We start from the raw sequence: 12,732 nt of genomic DNA, 5'->3' as shown, positions 1-12,732 counted from the left end.
AAAGTTCCACAGGAACTTAAGGAAAAATTTCTTAACAGTGAGGGTGACAGAGCGCTGGAACAGGCTGCCCAGAGAGGTTGTGGAGTCTCCTTCTCTGGAGATCTTCAAAACCCGCTTGGACGCAGTCCTGTGCCACGTGCTCTAGGTGTCCCTGCGTGTGCAGGGGGGTTGGACTAGATGACCTCTAGAGGTCCCTTCCAACCTTAAGCATTCTAGGATTCTATGATTGAGCTCTGGCCCTGAGTACATATTTCTATCACTTGCACCTAGGCCTCCAAATGAATATTTTGGTGAACATACATAAATGCAACCCTCATCATGCTGTCTTCCCATTGGGGAATTGAATTGGATTACAATATTACTATACTATGAAGCTTCCTCCGCTTTTCTTCTGTAAGAATAGCATCTTTAAAACCTATGTTGTTGTTAAAAACAAACCTCAAAACTAATTTTTAACAAAATTTACTTATCTTCAAAAGTAGTGTTCTGTACTGCAAAGGCATATAATTACCTCACTGCCAAAATTGCATAATTTAAGTCTTTAAGCTCCTGGAGGAAAAGCAATTAATGATTACAAGTATTCCCGTTACTTAGGAAGCACAGACTTAAGAATGCTTTTATTTATTAATACGTTCAGTGAGCGCCCGCTTGTCACGCCAAGGAGCCTTGCGAAGCCCCATCCCGCGGGCATGCGGGCAGCCCCGCGAGGGCAGCAGCGGCCGTGGGCGCACGGACTTCACTCCAGCCTCAGCCGCAGACCCGCGCGAGCGCCGGCTCCGTGCAGGGGAGCCTGCGGAACGCGGGCTCTCCTACATCGTCCTGCAAAACGGGAGTTCCTGCTGGTGCCGTAGGATCGGAGAACGCAGCATCTTCACCACGTGGCAGTGAACAATGAGGCCCACCGGCAAATGTGCCTGCCAGGGAGATGGAGGATTCCTTTCTGCAACGCGTTTCACTTTGCTTTCAAATCCCATCTCAGATACTCTATTTTATTGCCGCTGCCAAGAAACCCAGGTCTGTTAAGAGAGCCTGGCAGTTGTTCTTCAGCTCATTTAATCAGCCTGTGCCTCTTCAGGAGGAGAAAATCCAAATGCCTTGTTTTATTCTGCAGTGTAGTTGCACCTTCTGGAAAGCTGCTTTACATTTATTCCAGCTTTTCTGCTTATCTCTTATGTTCATCTCTTTCACTGAGCTCTTTAACACAATAGATCAAATGAGTCAAGTGTGTGTTTATGTTGCTCTTAGCTTCTGTAACTCCCCTTTACAGCCTTATCCCTGATATTAGGCACCTATTCTTGCTCTGGTGTCTGACTGAGTTTTATTCCTTGAATGTGAAGTCAATTTCTAAAACATCTGGGAAATAAAATTACTTGGCTGCTATTGCTGCTAGTTCTGTCCAAGAAATGTCAGCTTGATATTTATATAGAAATTGCCGTATCTGATGTGTAGTGCGATCCTCTTATAAACCTGCCGTAGTTATTTCTAACAGCTAAAAAATGGTAATCTGTGACATGACAGGCAGTACCCAGCGCCATCCATTAACTTGGTTGACAGATAACCATTTTTGGTAAGCCGATAAGAGGGCTACCATATATTTGTTGTTAAATTGGAGAGAAAATTGTGTGTGAACCTACTAGCTGAAATGTTACCACTATAAAATGTAAGCACCTGTGAGTTAAACTTGGGATTCCCATTCCAAAAAGGTATTTTTGGAGCAATTAAGCAATGGCTTAAAGGAACTGCAGCTTCCTATCGTTTATACCACAGCTTAAGAAATTGTGTCCCTTGCACAACCATAAGCTTTGCAATGTTCCCTGATCCTTATAAGTGTTCCTAACAGCATCGGGGGCAGCAAGGGGAGTTTATCCAGGAATAAATGAAATATATTGCTGCCTTCTGGGAAGGACAGGTTGACTTGAAACGTTGATCAGTGGGATAGCAGTGTAATGTGCTTGCTGTCACGGGGTGAGTGAGCCCTGGAGTTCCTTGTTCAGCTTCTGATGGGAAGTACAAGGATGGGTGGGAGCTTCACTACCTTCTCATCGGTGGCTGGTTGCCACAGCGTCAGCAGGCTTAGAAAGAAGGTTTCTGACATTGTCACCTCCCTCATGCCATTCCCAGGATTTGGGATTACTTGAGCACCAAAACAACAGGAGAGCCTCTATCAAGCTTGAGGCTATGAAGTGATGACCACGGACATAGTTTCTGTAGCTTTTTTTCACGAATATTGCATTTGGTCTCAGGCAAAAAAGAAATGATGGTGCAACTGAAAGCACGTGCTGAAAACTGCAAGCCTTTTAGTTGCTTTGGCTGAGAAGCCGGTGAGCCACTAGCCAAGTTAGCATGCTCAGAGATTTCCAAGGCTGATGGAGGGTACTGAGAATAATTTTTGTCATGAAAACTATTCATTAACAAATATTAGAGAACAGCCAAGATGAAGAAATGATTGATAAATCTGGGATGTACAATGTGTGTTAAATAATAGCAGTGAAGAGAGCGAGTCAGACAATAAACGAGTGATAGATGAAGCACTAAAATTTAATCGTCATAAAATCATGACAGATTTTGAGGAAGATAGGAAGGGGTGAAAAGAAAGTGACAAGATTGGAAATGAAATGACTACAGGGTGAAAGGCATGGTTTAAAATTGCCCTAATATAAAAATGGAATAATAGGAAAAAGATTATTGTAGGGCTGGAGAAAAAGATAAAGATGTCTGTATCCTCCATTCAGCATTGGCAATTTGGGCAAATCAGCTTCAAAGTGCAGGGACAGAGTGATTCAAAGTCACAATGTGTCTGACGATTGGAGCCTAGTATCGGGCGTTTCTGTGGGACCCTGCCACTGCACATTTCTCCCTTTAGGCTCCCGGGCTTTCCAGCCTCGCTTCCCTTCCTCTCCGTGCACAGGGCAACCCTTGGCCTTCCTTGGCACATGTGGTGCCCGCAGGGGTGGACGTGTCTTGCCCAAGCGGCCGAGGACAGCAGGCACCAAGACCCGTCTTTCGCTTTCCTTCACGGCCTACAAGAGTTGACTGGCTTCGGTGGTGGCCTTTGCTCTTTGCTCTGCTACCTTTGCATGCTGGAGATCCCCATCGGGGTTGGGGAGCGCACGGGCTGGCAGGTGGGGAGGGAGTTCCCCCTGGGACAGGGAAACCCTGCGGCCACATCAGCCCTGTGCGAGGGCAAATGAGCCTTCCTGAGGGACGTGGCTAACGAGTCGGGTTTTAAGGATAAAAACTGATACCAGTTTTAAGGATATAAATTAATGCTGTGTATGCTTAAACTCGGTTGGTGATAGCTGAAATATGCTTTTTATTACAGGCAGTGAGGACATACTGATGGAGGGCATTTAACTTTGGATAAACATCATTTCTTTAGGTAAGCATTTGCCTGCAGTCATCTCACTGCATAGGGCATGTAAATGCAGTGCTTCAGAAAATCACATAGCTTAATTTGAAGCAGAAACTGTCATTTCAATTCGATACTTTTGGAAATGAAATTTAAGCAAGCATTCGGTCGCCCTGCCAAAGTTTTCATAGTCAAAACATCAAAACACCCCCCAACATCAAGCTTGGCTTGCAGCAAAGTGAGCTTGTGCATCCTCCTTTAGATGAGGGGGAGAGAGATGGAGCGCTCTACACATATTTTAGGTAATTTAGGGTATTTTCTAACAACTATAGTTCAATTTTAAAAATAGATTACAAGCTTGGTTCATAAAAATAACTGAAAGTTGCATGTCATACCTGCTTGTGTTCAGTAAGAAAATTAATCACATTAAAATGCCAGTGAGTACATCAGGTGCAGTCAGAGAGCTGACTCAAATTCTAAACAGCTATCAGTGGCACGCTGAAATAGGCGTGATGTTACTTGATATTTCTTAATTATTAAAAGGTACTTTACAATATTCTGACCGTAGGGAAAGGAGCAAAGGACACATGCAAAGAAAAAGCAGAAAAACTTGTGATTCTGGGTAAACTTTAAAGAATAAAACATTGAGTGTTATCAGAGTTACATTAGCACTATGCAAATACATAGGATGATTAGTACAGAAGTAGTTTTTCCCTCTGGCATGGCTGATGTTGAAATAATGTATACAGTTCTCATCTACCTTTACTGAAATAAATAAATAAATGGAAGGGGTTACCAAAAGGAAGAAACTTCTCTGAGATATAGTGCTCAAATCTATGCACATTATCCAAACACCAATAATTATAATTGAGTACTATAAGATTATGCCAGGCTCCCTAACCAAGAAATCAGGTGCCATAGCACTTTACAGTGCTTACATAGGGAAGCTGAACAAAGCCAAGCTGGAAATGAGAGCATTTTTGATAGTGAATGTATGAGAGCACTGATTCAAGCTAAAATGGAAGAAGGCTCCAAGTAGTCTCTGTGGCCAGTGTCCCTCAGAAAGCTGCTCCACTTGCACTGTATGGAGTTTCCTAATTGTTTTCTGTAACCTGAACTTAATACTAGTTGTGTCTAAAATGAAATTAGTTATGTCTAAAATTAGTCATGTCTAAAATACTACAGCTGTCTGAAAAAGACAGCTACAAGATGTGAATATAGCTCATTACTCGGCCACTTCTTACTGCTGTGCTATGTATATATGTGGATTTACATCTAATCTCTACTAACCTGAATGAAATCAAACCTGCACAGATGGATTCTCAAATTTCATTCTCCACTTGTGGATGTTTTGGTTTTGGATTTAATAATAAATGTTTAGTTTCATGTCTTAAGGTGCATAAAATATTTTTCAGCCATAATAGTATTTCTTTCAAAATCTGTCAGATAATGGAACTCAACATAGTTGGAGATGAAACTGAAATTGATTTCTGACAATCTTAAACTCTGAATTTTTAAGGCTATTTGGGTGTTTTTGAGCACTAGCAAGCTCATTACAACAGCCTTCTCCATAATTCTGCAATCCTGAGAATTTTTTTTGAGTGTGATGCAGAAAAATGGTACGTATGCTGAACTTTCAATTGTTACACTATTTTTATCAACATACAAGTGGAACCTCTATTCCTGTAAATGTAGTCTTAGCTCTCATACGTAGTGCCAAAAAGTCTCTCTGCCTTCCATTTAAACCACCTGAAGATCTGGGAGAGCAGCAATGCTCTTAGCTCTGACTCTAATGATGTTCCTTTTCAAGATTGCTTTCTTTCTGTCAATTCTAACTAAGCTACAGTGAGGAGGTTCGGGTTTCTTCTCTTTTTTTTTGCTTTTTGCTATTGCTTTTTATGTAATTACTAAATCCCAGGCTGCTGCCATCTACACATGAATCTAAAGTTCTGGCAAGGGTGAAGGACTGGTATAATTAATTTCTGAGTTATCTGTGCTCTAATTGTAAATGTAGTCTCTAGTGTGTGTCACTGAATCCAGGACTGAAGCGCCAGCTGCTGCAGATCAAGTTCAATCTACACTCTGGTCAGCTGCAAGGTGAGTGCAGGGCATGGCTGCTTCTCCTCCTGCAGCTCAATTTCTTTGCTCTTTTTCTTTCTTTTTTTTTTCCTTTAAATTCCCACTGCTGGCTCTGCAAGGAAGACGACACATTAAGGATGTGCGTGCATAGACAGAAAATGAAATGACAAGAGGAATGAATAAAGATACTGCAATGCCCTTATCTATGCTTGGAGTTGGTGCACCTGGAGCGTTCCTCTTCTCATTAGGAAAGAAAGCTGCTTTCCTTCCCTTACCACTTTGCCTGTGTTGCTATAGAATAATCAGTAATTCTGTTTTCACTCAATCTATTTATTTTCTAATACTTATAAGAACCTAGAGAAAAATGCTACACTTATTTTACTTGTTTTTGTCTGTGTTTTTTTTCCTCTGCTGTGTTTGGCATTTAAAATCATAAAATCTTTCTATAAAAGACCAAGTACAGGATATGTGTGGGAAGTGCGGTAGTGACTATTTGAAGCTTCCCTTTTTAGAGGGAATTTGGAATGCTAAATCATTTTTAAGGCTAAAACGTAAAAAAAAGCCAGAGTCATTCTGATTTTTCAGCAGCAGAGAAATCACGAGGAGCAAGGAGATTCCAGGGTTTTCACTGGGCTTATGAGCTTTTCTCCTCATGATGATGAATAAACTTAAAAGGGAAAAACTATTATTTTTCTTTCATTTCGAAGATGATATGATCCATAGCTCTCAGGACTGCTGCTGCGGAGAGACTGCCCTGCCTGCGGTCCCAACTCTGCCTTGACAGAAAGTAAGGAGGAGATGGAAAAATAGTTGATCCCAATGATGCCCTGCCTTGTGCGTGACATTCAAGCCTGAGAAAAGAAAAAAAAACATATAATATATATTAAAAATATTCAAGGAAGAAAGTGATGCAAAAAGTGCCAGAGCACTCCAGCAAGGATTGAAAATATGAAGTGAAGGAGGGCAGTTGTTGCACTTGGTGGTGGCTGTGAAGCTGATGAAGGGATTAAAGCACCTGGCGAGCAAGGAGAGGCTGAGGGAGCTGCAGGAACCCCCCGCGCAACCTCGGAACACCCATCCTTAAGGCGAGGGCGGCCGCTCCACGCTGGGCGCCCCTCAACGGCTCGCGGGCGGCCGTTACGCGCCGCCCTCCCCTCGAGGCGGCCGCGGGGGCACGCGGCGGCCGCCGCTCCCGCCCGCGGCGCCCATTGGCCCGGCCGCGTCACGTGGCCCCGCGGCGCCGCCCGGGCCGGGCTGCCCCCCTGTTGCCGCTGCTGATTCATTGGCTGGGACGGCGCAGCGGCAGGTGCGGCGGTTGGGGCGGTTGCGCGTCCGTTATTCCAACCGTTCCTGCCCCTCGCGCGCTGGGCGGCGCCGCGGCGGCCCCCGGATCCGCGGAGGCAACTGTTGCCTCCGCGGATCCGGGGTCCGCCGCGGCGCCGCTGGGAGTGATCAGAGCTGCGCCTTCCCTCTGTAATTTTTATTTTATTTAGTTTCAGGCTTTAGGTTTCGAGAGCCTGTCGATGCGCCTCGGGGAGCGTTTCCTCGGCGGGAAGGTACGTCGCCTTTCTGAAGCGGGAACCGGGCTGTTGCCTCTAATGTTGCTTAAATCCACGGGTCGCAAATCGAAGCAGAGCGATCAGCTCCGGGAAGTGGGTAGTTTTGCTAGGAAAGCATTAGAATTGATGTTGTCCCTACTCCCCCCAGTCCATTTTTTTTAAGCTCTAATTGGTGAATATTTGAATGACTGCTACATAAACTAAAATGTTTGTGAGAAATGTGAAAACTTTCTTTTTTATAGGAGGAAATCTCTTTTTATAATTTCAGAGGGAAAGAAGGGCTTTTCCCTCTGCGGCACCTTCCATTCACTTGCCTTTTCCCAGTCCTGCCAGCTTCTCTTTTCCCTCTGTGCTTTTCTGTGCTCTTGTCTTGACTTCCATACTTTTTATTTTTCTTTCTCCACTCTAACAATCTCTCTCCTCCCTGCTCAGGGTGCTGGTGTCTGTTGTAAACAGCTGACATTATAGAGAAGGTTCTTGCTTTGCCTCTCCATCTTTCTGCTGGAGAGGGCCAGCCTTGGTGGCCAGACTACAAACCTTTCTTCCAAACCACATCCATTCCCTTGCCTCTGTCTTTCCCATCCTCACCTACCTGGTTAGTGTTTAAATGTTGCTGATAATGGGAGGAACAGGACCGTAGTGGGAAAAGTACCTCAGCAAGACCCATCCTAGGTTGTTTGGTGCATTAAGGCACTCTGTTTTCCGGTTGTTTTTGTGCATATGCTGCGTTGTTTCAGCTTCCCGTTCCCTCTGTTCCTTTCTGTTACTCTCCCTTGAGCTCCTTGGAGATTGTATACAGGGAGATAGATGCAGATTTGCGTAACTGTTATGGAAATCAATAGCTGTTTCAGTTTCTTCTCTGAGGTGATCAGGTAATTGCCTCAAATGCTTCTTGTTTTTCATGTCTGTTTGTGATTTTCTATTCAGATTCCTAATCAGAGAGTAAAGAAGAAATTTTCACTACAGGAGTAAATGCTTGGAGAGGTGCCAGGGATGTTGTAACTCTGTTGACAGTCTGGCTCTGTTTTTGCCTAAAGTAGTTCTGGGTGTGCTGATCACCAGTGCAAAAAAAAAAAAAAAAAAAAAAAAGTGTACAAAATCAAGCTTTTGCCAGAAAATACCTATTTGCAAAAGCATCCTCCACTGTCAGAAATTTCATAAAATGATGTTGCACTTTGCCTGTTCTTTTGCCATTAGCCTATTAGTGGTAGAAAATGTTTTAAGAGGATAATCTTACAGCTTGGGCAACAATTTAAATCCAGTTTCTGGTCTTTGGGCCAACAGTATAAGCTATTATCAGCAAAATTTTATTACAACGAAATGAAGACTGTATTCTGCAGGCTCACCGCTGTGTGCTTTGGCATTTGCAGCAGTAACCAGCCTGAGTTGGGTGGGTCAGTAAGAGCATGGAGTGGGGGAATCTTTTCTTCTTTCCTATTCAGAACAGGATGTTGGACTGATAGACTTCCAGATTAGCAAGGATTCCAGAACATCTCTGTTACAATGCTGAGTTTTCTGGAAATAGATCTGATAAAAGAAACAATAAGTAAAAAGAAATGAAGGCCACTTTACCAAGCCACAATGCCAATTTGCAATTCTGAAAATTCAGGGAAATAATGTATCTGTTTTTGGGTTGCGCTCTCTGTGGGTATTTTTTATAATGTATCAACCAGATAACTATTTATTCTGAAAGGCTAACATTGGGCTGAAGGGAAGGCAAATGTTTCTATTGGAAAGTGTGCACTGGTGTTATATGGCGTAATCTCAGATGAACTGGGGTGGTGACAGTGCCAAACATGCACATTTGAGAGGAAGATGACTTTTTAGTGGGATGGACTCAGCTGTACCCAGAGTAGCTTTGCTGTGTCTGTCAGTGCACAGACCTCCAGAAGTAGTTGAATAGCAGTAAAATGCTGTGGTGGGTCTGAGAAATGATTGTTCAAATAATTTTCCCTCTTCAGAGGGAGCTACTCAGATGTAGTTTTATTTACTTTGTCTTCAGAAAAATACTTTTTTTCTGAAAAAGAAATTTAGTCTTGTTTTCTACTGTGACTATAACAACCTGTCATGCTTCAACAACTTGTGTCCAGCATCTCTGGACAATTTTGTAGAGACATGAATGTCAAAATGGAATGTTTTCTGAGCTCAGCTGAAACTCAACTTTGTAAAGTGGGGCCTAAGAATAGGTGATGTAATTTTCTCTTACTTGCAGGAGATAAATAGAATTATTGCTGATATTTCCTAATTATTTGTAGATAATACTGTCTTAGGGCAGTATGCCTGGCTGAGAATGTTAAGGCCTTTAGTACTGGAGCTATTTATGTCAATGTAAAGCTATCTGGGAGCATGTCCTCTGTGGGAATGGAACTTCACATGGGACCTTTTTCTTAACTGTCAGCGAAAGACTGAAACTTCTGAGAGTGTAAGGAATTCATTGCTCATGTGAAGTCACAAAGGATTTTTTCCGATGATATCATGTGTCCTCAGATTGTGGCTTTGCAGATATGTGTAGCTGTCTGCAGGAAGTGAACTCGTAGTACAGCATCATTTCATACCTGTTTCTGTATAACCACTGGAGAGTCCCAAGGAGCTAAAACCACTAAACAGGTGCTAGCATTTACATATATCATCGCTACCGCTTTGTTGGCAAACTGAATGGTTTTTGATTTATTTGTTGCAGTGTACTTTGGAGTTGGTGCATGAATGAAATACAAACAGCAGCTAGATAATTAGCCTGAAAATGTACATAATGCTATCTATACCTCCCTTTACATAGCAGCAAAGCAGCACAAATAAGCCATTTTCCTAAGAATTTATACACATAGTGTATGAACTGTTTGCTATTGGAGTCTAGTTTACCTCAGAGCTTGTAGGGATAATAACCTCAGAGCTGCAGGGATAATAAAGTGTATGCCATGTGATACATAACACAGTAGGATCAGGCTTATGTGCTTGTATCTTCATCATTTCTTGTCTTGAGTTGCTACAATAAGCAGTGACTAAAACAGCATTTTTACTGTTGTTATAAATGTGATGAATCCAACATCATTCTTGCTGTTTTAGTGCAATAGTACATGCAGAAGCTGCTGGTAGTAAGCTAAGTAAGTTAACATTGGTACTCTCTTCTCTCTCCAAGAAAAACCCAAGGTTTTGGGCACTCAAATGGATGTGCAGGATTGATTTGTTAAGTGTACCATCGATTTCCAATTACCTTGCTGTGTTTCCTGATAAATTTCTCTTGTTTTGTATTGCTTTTTCCTCTTTCATTGCAGGAGGGAAGATCGTGTGTTCCCTAATGTGCACCCTAATCCTGTACATCTAAGATCTTAAGGATTAGCAAGAAGTGAGGTCCACCTGGTTATTTCCTGCAGATCCCTTTCTTATCAATGTTTGGGAGCGGCAGAGCTTGGTTGGAGCCATAGCCGTATGGTATGGCTGTAGAAAGCCAAGAACTGCATTACTTTTCAGCTCCTGCAGGACAGACTGTGCTTGCTTTCCTCCTTGACTTTCCTTCTAACCTGCCTTCATAGTCCTTGGGAAGGACCCCCCAAAAAAATAGGAATGCAGTGGTGGTGATGACTGGTTCCCTACCCCACAGCCACACGGAATATAGTTGCTGTCATGGGTACTCAGAGGAGCAGCCTAATTTGTTAACTTTGCCTTGCAAGCAATTTGTGGGTTGTTTGCACTGCCTGCCAGTGGAGTTGGTGCATCAGACTGCACTGCTAAGTGTTTTTTTGTTTTTTTTTTTTTTTTTTTTTTAGGCCAGGACTTTTTATTTTTTGAAATGTTGCTCCTTAGTGTTTCTGCCTGACTTTGGGGACCTTCATGGTTTGCAGGGGGGCAGAGGTGCTTATTCTGTGAAGTCTGTTAAGTGTCAATAAGCACAATGGGCATATGTGGAAAACAAATGTACTTCATCATTTTAAAATTTAAAACGTTACTTGTGTCTGCAGTAGTACTGGTAGTTTCTGTTGTTCCAGAAACAAACAAAATATTGACCAGTCCACATGGATTTGTTCTTGCACATGCAGGTCAGGTCCAGAGGCGGCCATCAAGGCTACCTACAAGGCTAGTTCCAGATGGACACAACATCAGGTTTGCTTTGGTGGTCATGGTGGCAGTGTGAGCCATCAAGTTGTGCACCAGCTACAGTGTGTGCCCCGTTTTACTCTTAGAGTGAGCCAGTGTCAGCCAATTTGCAAGGTAAGTGGTAGTGAGCGTTTTACTGACATGTTGGTGATAGGCGGGTGATGCAAGTAGCCCAACTGCAGCAGTGTCTGATGCTCTTGTGCTGCGGCTCAGAGTTGTGGCTTTTGTGCCACAACCAGCAGTGACACTAGCTTGCTCAGGTGCCATTAACAGGCAAGCCATGACCTTCCAAACTTTCACACAGGTTATAAACAAGTTAGTCATGGACTTAGATGTGGGTCCTACACTCACATGAGGGCTGCTGCCTGTAACTGGCAGTAACAAACTAGCTTGGAAGGTGCCTTTGCTGTCACTGCTGGAGTTGCAGTCTTGTCTCCCCCGTGAGTGTCTGGGTACAACATCTGTCTGTCAACATCATTTAGTGTGCAGAGAGGCCAGGCTGGTCCTCCGAAAGAAGGTAATGGGCATCTGACTGTTTTAGTTAACAGGACACTAACCTGTCCGAATTATCTTGGTGTGCAGTGTTGGGTACAGCCCTTTTTTGAGGGGGGGTTGTTGTTGTTCTGTTTTTCTTTTTTTGGCTGATAACGTGAAGCTTGTCGTAAGCTCCCTTGCTCAGAGTGAGGAAAGGCTGTCTGCATCTATACACATCAAAGTCAGCAGAGGGACTTTCATGTTTGCCTTAATCCCCAGCCCTTGCAAAAAACACCCAACAAGGCCAATTACAGCAGCTCCCTGTGGTTCCTCAGAGCTGTGGATGAATCACTGTTGTCCAGTCACTGCCTGTGTCCCCTTGGGGAATTCCTGCCTGGCAGCTCCCAGGTGATACTTGAGAGTCCTTCCCTGACCTGCTGCAGTCTGGTGGGTGCCCAGGGCCAGGCTGCTGGGCAGCCAGTGTGCCAGCTCATCCCACTTTGCTCTTCCTGGAAAGATGCAAGGTCTCTGAATTCTCTGACTCCATTGCTTGTTATATTAAGATACTAACTTCTGCTCGTGTATGAGATAGAAGAAGGAACATTTTTTGGGCTTTTCATATTCTGTTTTTTTTTTTTTCCCCACCTGCAGATTCCTGTTCAGCTTTTCTTGTAGTACTAAAACAAAGTGAGGAAGTGACAATGAACCCTGGTGAAGCCATATAATAATATTTAAATAGAAGATTCATCTAGAAGTCCATTTAAAAAATAAAAGCGCCTCCAAAAGAGGAATGTGCTAATTAAATTGGATAAGAAACAAACTATCAAGACAACGTTGAGGAGAAGGAGAAATAGATTCTGGGAACCTCATACAGTCCCATGTGGTCTGTGAGGGCTCAGTCACAAAAGTGAAACAAAATCTTGTAATATATTGTTTTAACAAGTGGCAGAGCTCCTGAGCTGGGAGAAAACCAAGATGAGGAAAGCTTAATAAAAGATGATCTTTCCCCTTTCATGAAAAAAGGAAACAAAAAGTTTGAGTCACTGAAAAAGCCAAGGAGAAAAGTGCTTAACATTAGGCTTATCTTTTTCAATTGTTTTCCTTAGCAGATGGAAGTAGAAAATAGGAAACATTCTCAGTCATGAACTGGATTATCCATTATAGTCCCAAAGCTTATCT

General features: G+C 43.0%; 1 long non-coding RNA gene across 1 annotated transcript; it reads left to right on the top strand.

Moving 5' to 3' along the window:
- Nucleotides 1-6,889: 6,889 nt before the first annotated feature.
- On the top strand, nt 6,890-11,096 carry LOC148595586 (uncharacterized). Its single transcript, XR_015913121.1, has 2 exons — nt 6,890-6,984; nt 11,022-11,096. It is a non-coding gene; the product is annotated as an uncharacterized LOC148595586 (long non-coding RNA).
- Nucleotides 11,097-12,732: the final 1,636 nt, after the last annotated feature.

Source organism: Tinamus guttatus, unplaced genomic scaffold, assembly GCF_059628265.1.
Source record: "Tinamus guttatus ecotype Peru unplaced genomic scaffold, ASM5962826v1 Tinamus_guttatus_pri_ptg000085l, whole genome shotgun sequence".
Taxonomy (NCBI): domain Eukaryota; kingdom Metazoa; phylum Chordata; class Aves; order Tinamiformes; family Tinamidae; genus Tinamus; species Tinamus guttatus.
Note: the sequence above shows the minus strand (reverse complement) of the source record. Positions and strands in the feature narration are given on the sequence as shown.